At 42.1% G+C, this 9,087-nt stretch overlaps 1 pseudogene; it reads left to right on the top strand.

Moving 5' to 3' along the window:
- Positions 1–7,938: 7,938 nt before the first annotated feature.
- LOC103013258 (ER membrane protein complex subunit 3-like) lies at positions 7,939–8,761 on the top strand (annotated as a pseudogene).
- Positions 8,762–9,087: the final 326 nt, after the last annotated feature.

The following is a 9,087-nucleotide window of genomic DNA, read 5'->3' as shown; positions in this document are numbered from 1 at the left end:
CATGACTAATCACAGGAGTGTCAAGGCACCCCAATGAGGCTTCCAGTTCCCATTTTAAGTGACCCTCTGTAGGCAGCTGCCTATTCCTATTTGCAGAGCCAGCCCTGTTGCCAAAGGAAGCCATCACGCAGGTGATGATTTGACAAAATAGCATTCATCACTGACCCCTGTCCCATAGGCAAACTCCTTCAGGATACCCCAAAGTTGCCCTTTCCTGAACTTTTCCTTCTGAGCTCTGCGTGGGTCTCTGGTGGCCACTGCGTAACTCCAAAACTATCTTACTTTGGTCTTTTAGCATCTAATCCTAAGCTTACAAAATCAGCAGTTTCTATAATTCAATGCACCATTTTCCTTCACTGACTTTTGCATTGTGTTAGTTATTACACTTGTTTTTTGAGTCCCTTAGGATGCAGGGATTAAAATGACTATGAGAGGAACTTTCATTTCTATTTAATTGTAAGTTACTGGTCATACAAGTGGCCTATGTAATTGTTCACATGAGGTGTTAAAAAAAAAAATCCATACTGTATTTTCCCAGACCTAAGCAGATCTGTATGATTTTCTCTAACTTTGATATGTACTTCTTTTCCACACAAACCCTGAACTAAATGACCTTGCCAGTCTAGTTTAAAGCTCTAACTGGGAAAAGAGTTTTTTGCTCTTGAGGTTCTTTTGTGACTTCAGCCTTTATTTTTTCAATTGATTAATGGATGAGAATTTTGAACATTCATTTAAAGTCCCTATGATGGATGATTTTTAAAAATCAAATAATTCTAATTCCATATGGTTCTTCTTAATGACTCTTTATAACTGCAGCTATTTTATCCATTGTTCCCACTTCTTTCTCCCTTCCGAGAATGAAATTCAGCATTTGCTAAAGCAAAGTGCCCGATGAACAATTACACTTAATGTGTATTTTCTCTTTTTCTGTCTCATAGTGTATTGAAGTTATGGATTCAGACAGAATCTCTTTGCAAATGTGGACAGCAGGCTGCACTCTGTCTTTTCATGCTGTCATATTCCTTTGTTGATATCTCTGTTTTAAGATGAGTTTGCCCCATGCATCACCAATTGTCTTTTGTTTTCACGCTGCAGGGAAGACTGGGCTAATCCACATGTCACTATGAAACTTCAGGCCTCTCTGTTTGACAGGTAGCAAGGCTGACAGCAATCTATTGAAAATGCATTTCAGACTATCACTTTTTCAGTCTAATTTACTCTTAATAAAATGACTTTGAAGACAAGGGGTCCACTCTGTGTTGGTTTGCTTCTTTCAGATAATTGCATTTTGAGAAAGATGCATTGACAGTTTTCACAAATATAAAATGATGAAATTCCTTTGGGAATAAAACAAGATAGCTTCACAATAAGTAGCATCTTTTAGCCTAAGTGACCCCAAAGCACTTTGGGAACTGTGGACGTTCAGATGACTCCCTAGGGTAGGGAAGCAGCCAGACATTCATCTAAGCTCTAGAGCAAGACACATTCTATTGTGTGCAGTGGAAAAACACAGCACCATCCCCCATGCACACACACCTTTGCAAAACAAGGAATATTTATGTACTCTATGTATATGTATGTGCATGTTATAATTGCTGGCCAAATTTTACAAAAGAGTATACATACGAAATATTATAAAAATATATACACAAAACTGAGTTAACATCAAATTATTTCTTAACATGTCTTCATTTTTAAAATTCACTTCATGCTGTGCATTTATTCATAGATCATTTCTTCCGCCTCCAAAGAAGAATCAAAATAGTAAATTTTAACATCTATTGTTTCTTTATCCATTTTCCATCCCCTGGCAAAGTCTTTAATCACTCAGTACCCAGCTCTCCAAATTTGAAAGAACGAATCCTTATAGATATTTCCTCATATGAAGTTTTGACTAAATTTTGCCAGATAGACATTTGATCACCCAGTAAAAAATGTTAATTTATAAGGGGTGTGGTATTTTTTAAGCCACTGGAATATTACTAACAACAACAAACAACCCTCAAAGTCTCTTAAACTGTCATCAACAACATAATTGTTAATTATGTTGATTGAAGAAAAAACTATCCCACAGTTAGAAGATAATACCAAGAAGATATGTTAATTTCATTAACTGTTTTAATCATTTAAATGGTCTCTCATACTATTTTTGCTATATTAATGATAGCTAAATGTTGAAACGGAAAAAAATTACAGTTACATTTTAAAACTAGAGAAAATGGTTAATTTTACTCTTCTGTTTAACTAGGATGCTGGATGCATACATTTGTTTTCACTTAATCTTAATTATTACTTTGGTAAGAGGGAGCTATTGTATTTCTATTCTTGACATGCTGTTCTGTAACAAGCAAAGCTTTAGCACTAAGAAAAGGACAGTGAAGCAAACACAAGTGAAAATGACAGTGTCCCTGAAAATATTCATGTTCCTCATTTTGTAATGTCCATCATAGTCTTTTATCCAGAACCTAAAGAGCAGAAAATAAAAAATAAAGATCGTTTACTGAGAAAGGTTCTCTCTTGCTCTCTCTCTCTCTCTCTCTCTCTCTCTCTCTCAACAAAATCCAAAACCAAATATTCTGGGAGGTTCAAGTGGGAATTTTAATTTCTGTTGAACTGGCACCTGGGGCTGTGCCCATCTCGTAGTAGTGGAACCTTTGGGCTTTCTTGAAGGTGTACTGAGGGCCGAATACTTGGAATATAATGTTTTGGTGCCATCTGGTGGATAGTTTTCAGGTTAGCAGCTTCACTTGAGAATGATGAATTGTTTCTGAGGAAGGACAGAGGGAAGGACCAGAGGAAGGAAGGAAGGAATTATTAATCTCCACTAGTCATATAATGTGGAGCCCTCCATAAGACATGCTGGGAACTACTGGGAAGGAGGTGGAGAGGAGGTGGCAGGCTAGACATGGGCAGAGGGGAGCCTTTGATGATAAAGCCAAACCAGCAAGAGTGAAACGAGGTAGGAGCAGCTAGACAGCCCTAATCAGCATCAGGAGGGGTCGCACGTTGTAGTCTGAGTTGGGGTAACAAGCCTAGAGCACCTGAACTATCTGAGGTCTACTCTGGGCAGCCAGGCTGGCTCTGGGATCTGCAGGAGGGAGAGGTTGAATCTGAGGGGCTATAGGGCATGTCCAGTGAATGACTGGACAGCAGCCCTTGACTGTCAGTCTATGATGACCCAGTTTTCCCACAGGATAGGAACTGAGCCAGGAATGGGGAAATTAGAGGTAGGGTACTGGTGGTATAAATTGTAAGTCAAAGCTAAAACTCCATTACCAAAAATCTTTGAGATCTGAAAGGTGCTTTAACTAAAAATTCATGGTCTTCCCTGCTACTCTCAACCCAATCCTTAACAAAACAAAACAAAACAAAACAAAACCATTGCTAGCCTTCCTTTTTTCAATGATTGCAAACCATCCAGTTTCCAAGTCAGAAACATAGAGTCTGCTTAATGCCACCCCTGTTTCTCACCCCTCATATGGAGTCAATCCCAAAGTCCTGTTGATTTCACCCCTTAAACGTCTCTTGAATCCGCCCATCTCCCTTCATCACTGCCACCCCCTGGTTTAAGCAATGCCTCTCTCACCTGGTTGACTGAATAATCTACTTCTTCCAACTCCTTCCACTTCTCTCGCTTCCAATCTGCCCCCCGCAGGGCAGCTAGGGCTGTATGTTCAAAATGAAATCTGAGCATGGGGCCACCCCTGCTTAAAATGCTTCATTTTAAAAAGTCAGAACCCCTTGCCTTTAGGATAAATATCAAGCTCTAACATGTACGGCAAGACTCTGCATGACCAGGCCCCCACCTTTCCAGCCTTGCTCTGTACACTGCCCCACTCTGGTGTGCTCAGATTTAGCCACTCAGGCCTTTACAGCCCATCTTCTTCCTACCACAGGACTTTTGCATATGCTGCTCCTATTGCCTGGGCACTCCTCTCTTCCTGCTTCATCTAGTTAACTCTCATTTATCTTTCAGAACTTGGTTCAAAGTCACTAATTCTCTCCTGGCCTTTCAAATCAAAGGTCCCACTTTAAGCTGTAATAGCTCAAATTTCCATTCATTTAGATAAAAGTCACACTTGCAATTTTAATCTTAGAAATTATTTAAATATCTATCTCCCTTCCACCCCGAGAATATAATTCCCATGAGGGCAGAGACTGCATATATTTCGGTTCACCATTATATATCCTGGGACTAACACAGTCCCTGGATTAATAACAACTTGATAAAAAAAAAAAAGAAAGAAGGGAGGGAGGAAGGGAAGAAGAAGAAAGGAATGGCAGGAAATTATAAAAAGTATTATATAGCGAAAAACTGTAAGTTTTTCAAAGATTGATGTACAAAATTAAAATTTTTCTTATGCAGACCATCCTGAACTTTCTTTATGATCCAATGTGTATTGTGAATGCCACCTATAACCCCTAACAACTAAGGGCCCTGTATAATGCAGTAGGTAGGAATGGCCCTGCCCAGGTCAGACAGCCAGATCTAATCCCATCTCCTGCCCTCTCCAGCTGGGAGAACTCAGGCCACTACCCTCACCTCCCTAAGGCTCAATGTCCTTATGCATAACAGAGGGATACTCACAGTACCTGCCTCACAAACTTGAGAAGAATAAATGAAGTAGTCCAAATGAAGCACTCAGGAAATCCTCAGTCAATACTAGCTTTAACTTTTACCTGTAATCAACCTTTGCTGTAACACAGTGTCACTCATGAGTATTAGCTCCAGACACATTTCTTTTGCCTCTGGTTTCCCACTCCTTCCCCTTCCCACCATCTGGGCCTATCATGGTAAAACCCTCTTCAAATTCCAAGGCTTAATTCAAATGCTGCCTCCTTTCAGGAAGCCTTCAATGCCCCTTTCATAAAAATCCACATATATTTAGTTAATGAATCCTATGTTAGCCCATTCATACTTTGTAAACTCATGTATGGTACTTACAATAGGTACACGGGAAAAGCATCAAACTGTCAAATTTTCATTTAAAGAAACATTCTTAAAATGTATATATAGTATAAGGTGCCTAGTTTGGAACTAGATAAATACGTCTTTTCATACAATCCTCTCAAACCTGTTATTTCCAACTGTGGTGATAATAACGACTTTTTTTTTTTTTTGTAAATTTATTTATTTATTTATTTATTTTTGGTTGTGTTGGGTCTTCGTTTCTGTGCGAGGGCTTTCTCTAGTTGTGGCAAGCAGGGGCCACTCTTCATCGCGGTGCACGGGCCTCTCACTATTGCGGCCTCTCTCGTTGCGGAGCACAGGCTCCAGACGCGCAGGCTCAGTAGTTGTGGCTCACGGGCCTAGTTGCTCCGTGGCATGTGGGATCTTCCCAGACCAGGGCTCGAACCCGTGTCCCCTGCATTGGCAGGCAGATTCTCAACCACTGCGCCACCATGGAAGCCCAATAATGACATTTTTAAAAACACTTACCATGTGCCAGCATGGAGCTGTTTTAAAACCTATCCCAGAGGACTGTCTGGGGAAGTAATAGGACAGAAGGCATAGAGTCTGCTCTGTGGACCTCCAGAAGAAGAAAGAAAAAGAAAAAGAAAAAGAAAAGAAAACAGGGGGCTTCCCTGGTGGCGCAGTGGTTGAGAATCTGCCTGCCAATGCAGGGCACACGGGTTCGAGCCCTGGTCTGGGAAGATCCCACATGCCATGGAGCAACTAGACCCGTGAGCCACAACTACTGAGCCTGCGCGTCTGGAGCCTGTGCTCCGCAACAAGAGAGGCCGCGATAGTGAGAGGCCCGCGCACGGCGATGAAGAGTGGCCCCCGCTTGCCGCAAATAGAGAAAGTCCTCGCACAGAAACGAAGACCCAACACAGGCAAAAATAAATAAATTAATTAGTTAATTAAAAAAAAAAAAAAGAAAAGAAAACGGGGACTGAGGGAGAAAGTGGCAACTGGAAGACAAGGCACGGCTTGTATTGGTAAGTTCTCATGGGGGCCCCGAAGGATATATAAAATGGCCAAGGAGTCATCCATATTTAACTGCCAGGGCCAGTGTGCACAGTGCCATCTTACAGCAGCAGCAAACAAGGAAGAGCTTTCCTTCCCTCCCTTCCCATCTTTCGGATGAAAGAGAGGAGAAGATTGAACTTTAAATCAAATTTGGAGTTTTTACTGGTATGTGGGATCAGACCATTTTCAGAATTAAGGTTATGTTTGCAACCTTGAAATCTTCAAAAGGTCTTAATATCTAAAATGAAGTCGAAAATTCATCCATCAGCCTGTGTTTTGAACCAGCAGCAGAAGAAGGACTTCTCTTCTAAATAAATTTTAAAAGGATAGTGGGAAGTTAAAATAAGGATGATTTCTAATTGTATCTCATGAGTCTTGCTTGTTCGTCATACCAGATATACACATATTATTTACTTTAATTCTCATGATACTGAAGTAGGCTTAGTATTATTAAGTACCATTCCCATTTTAAACATGAAGAAACTGATGCATTGAGAGTTTACATGTTTCCTCAAGACTCACAGCAAGTAAATGTGAGATTCATGGTCTGAACTCAGTAATTGAAACCAGGTTATGTTAAACCACTCTGCTATAGGCGCCTCGATAAAATACTAACTTATGCAAGGAATTAAGCATTTTAAGTTTATTTTTTATATCCATAGTTCCTTGTCTTCCCTTAAAACGGGATTCTACACCAAAGTTCATTTTATTGGCTGACTGAAATTTTTGGAGGCTTCCCTGGAAATCTCAGTGCCTGGGATCCCACCTCCCTAGGGCACCATGAAGTCATCTCTCTCCTCTCAATCAACCCAGAGGCTGCCATGAGGCTGTGGGTAAAGATCTCTATTTCTATAGAGCGCACAAAATTATCTTCCTTTCTGAACCCAGGAAAATCCCTTTTTAGTCTCGGGGAACCTATCTCTTCATCTAGTTCTCTTCTCCCAAGTAGGCTGGGGCCAGTAGTTCTTTGTACCAAAAGTTGGATTTCCTTTAAAAATTTGGACGTCTGGCTTCTCTGGGCTCACAAAACGCAACAAAAGCTGGGGCAGCGCAGCAGTTGCCTTCTTTATCCAAACCACATGCCCTCCACTCACCACAGACCCATCCAGCTCACTCCTCCCTTCACTTTGTCTGCCAGACCCCTCTAAGTGTTTGGATTTGTTCATCTTGGCTTAGGCTTTTGGAAACAAAATCCAGGAAGGTTGGCTGTGACTTCTTTGGAAAGTGTCATAATCCTCCTTGGAAGGGATGAAGGAGAATAAACTACCTGACTTTCTGGATGACAGGGAGAAAAGATTCAGGGCAAGAGGGGGGAAAAAAGTCTCAAAATTTGATCTATCTGCTACTTCTCCCTAGTAAAGGAAATGTACTTTCCTTCTTGTACTGCTGTGTTTCCTGTATGAAATGCACACCTGCGCCCAGTGAAATGCAATCGCTATATTCAGCGTTTGGCAGCATACAAAGTAGGTCTTCAGTAAATGTTTACTGAATCAAGTGCCCCGGTAGATTAGTACAAAAGTATTTAAGATCAGCATCCATGCCTAAACACAGACAAGAATTTGTTCTATAAATGTTCTCTGTATCCAGACTCACACAGTGCTAACAAGTTTGCCAACTCCCATCCTTTGCAGTTGCAAGGTATACAAATGAGAAAGACAGATTTGATCTGTGGGTAAATAATCAGTTCTCTGGGCCCTAGAACATTATTAATGTGCCATCTATACAGATCAAATCCACACAAAGTAACAAAGGATTCTGAAGAGTTCTGTGGGTAAATTCAGTCACCTGGCATTTCCTCTGGGTAAAGATGCTCCTGACTTGTCAATAAAATAAGGGCTTGCGGGCTGCCCGGCGGCCCCGGCTCGCCTGGCTGAGGGGCGTGAGAAGGCCTGGAGGCGAACTCCACGCGCCCCCGGTGAAAATCAACCCGGCTACAGGCAGCTGGGAGCCGGCTCTCTGTGAAGATGGAAGGGCCGGAGCTGCTACTCGACTCCAACATCCGCCTCTGGGTGGTCCTGCCCGTCGTTACCATCACCTCCTTCGTGGGCATGATTCGCCACTACGTGTCCCTCCTGCTGCAGAGCGACAAGAAGCTCACCTGGGAACAAGTCTCCGACAGTCAAGTCCTAATTCGAAGCAGAGGCCTCAGGGAAAATGGAAAATACATTCCCAAACGGTCTTTCCTGACACGAACATATTACTTCAACAACCCAGAGGATGGATCTTTCAAAAAACACTAAAAGGAAGGATGGGCCTCCTTCTCCTGTGATTGATCCCACTCTGCTCACAGACATGATGAAAGGCAACGTCACACATGTCCTCCCTATGGTTCTTATGGGTGGATGGATCAACATGACGTTTTCAGGCTTTGTCACAACCAAGGTCCCGTTTCCACTGACCCTGCCTTTTAAGCCTATGCTACAGCAAGGAATTAAACTACTCACATTAGATGCCTCCTGGGTGAGTTCTGCATCCTGGTATTTCCTCAATGTCTTTGGGCTTCGGGGAATTTACTCTCTGATTTTGGGCCAAGATAATGCTGCTGACCAATCACAGATGATGCAGGAACAGATGACTGGAGCCATGGCCATGGCCGCAGACACCGACAAAGCTTTTAAGACAGAGTGGGAAGCTTTGGAGCCGACGGACCACCAGTGGGCACTAGATGATGTCATAGAGGAGCTCGTGGCTGAAGACCTCCACTTTGAAGGCATGTTCAAAAAGGATTGCAGACCTCTATTTTTTGAAGACCAAGCAGGGGTTGGCTGTGTCAGGAACTCAGAGTAGCGCTTAACCTTGTAACTTTTCTTTGAGCTGGAGCCTCTCGGAATAAAAAGGGGGATGCGCGAGCTGGCGGGTGTGCAGCAAGGATTGTTCTTGTTTGAGCCGGCTTCCCCTTTATGTTTGAAACCACAGGAAACAGGAGTGTGTGCTGGGTGACTTGCCCAGAAACAGCTATTTTTGAAATATTTTAGATTTTCCTTCTGGTGACTCTAGTAATAAAAGTAAGGGGGGGGCGGGGGGGGGGGACTCAAGCTAGTGATAATGTATAAAACTTAGCAAAAATTCAGAAATTTCAGAAAAAGTTTTGTCAATTAAACTTAATTATTATG

Source organism: Balaenoptera acutorostrata, chromosome 4 (assembly GCF_949987535.1).
Source record: "Balaenoptera acutorostrata chromosome 4, mBalAcu1.1, whole genome shotgun sequence".
In the NCBI taxonomy this organism is placed as follows: domain Eukaryota; kingdom Metazoa; phylum Chordata; class Mammalia; order Artiodactyla; family Balaenopteridae; genus Balaenoptera; species Balaenoptera acutorostrata.
This window is presented reverse-complemented; position numbering and strand designations above follow the sequence as displayed.